Source organism: Corvus brachyrhynchos, unplaced genomic scaffold (genome assembly GCF_000691975.1).
Source record: "Corvus brachyrhynchos isolate BGI_N302 unplaced genomic scaffold, ASM69197v1 scaffold22, whole genome shotgun sequence".
In the NCBI taxonomy this organism is placed as follows: domain Eukaryota; kingdom Metazoa; phylum Chordata; class Aves; order Passeriformes; family Corvidae; genus Corvus; species Corvus brachyrhynchos.
Genome location: NW_008238355.1, coordinates 213,344 through 214,208, shown reverse-complemented (window position 1 = coordinate 214,208; position 865 = coordinate 213,344).

The following is an 865-nucleotide window of genomic DNA, read 5'->3' as shown; positions in this document are numbered from 1 at the left end:
TTCGTGTTAGCTTTAGAGAAAGCTTTAGAGAAAGTTGCTCATCGAGCTTGGCTTGCTCAAGAAGAAAAAGGAGGTATTGTAGAGAAATGGCTGAGTGAACAGGGACATGTGTACATGCACAATCCAAGCTATATTAGTGAACTGTCCTTGACTAGAGAAAAAAGAGAGGAGCAATGCTGATGTGGCAAGCAACAGGATGTTGGGGAGGGGGATGCTGACCATAGAAAGAGAAAGACTTATGTTAGTTACTCGTGTGCATATTAATCTGTAACCAATCGCTTGCTATTAAAGGCCGCGTGAACAGTAGCTGTAACCCAATAGTATGGAGCTTGCTTATGTGTGCTTGGAGAATTAGGGTATAACTATGGGTCTGACAATAGAATAAATGGAGCTCCATCATATCTCTATGGGAAGCGTGGTTCATCCTGGCAGATCCCTGGCTATTCATAACCAGGCCACTGTCACCTGGCTGGGGAAGGGAGCACATGGAAAAGCCCCCCTGGGGCATCCAGGAGTGACTGTCAGCTCGTCAGGAATGCAGGGAAGTGGAGGGGAGGATGGGTCCCCCAAGGGTGACTGAAGCACTTGGCACTGGGAGGCCACTTGCCAGGGAGAGAATGGGGGACCCTCGTGTTAAGGACATCCACCCCTTCGAGATGCCACATCCTTCGTCGTCCCACCGAGCCCTGTCCCCCAAAAAGGTATTGTGCCAGCCCTGGGGGTGCTGCAAAGGCCAGAAGAGCTCTCTACAAAGAGAGGTAACACGGCTTTGGGGCTCCCAGGCAGGGGTATGAGGTGTTAAAGCCCCCGGGCTCCTGATGAGCCCAGCCCCACCCAAGAGGGGTGTCATTACCGCGGGGGTCCC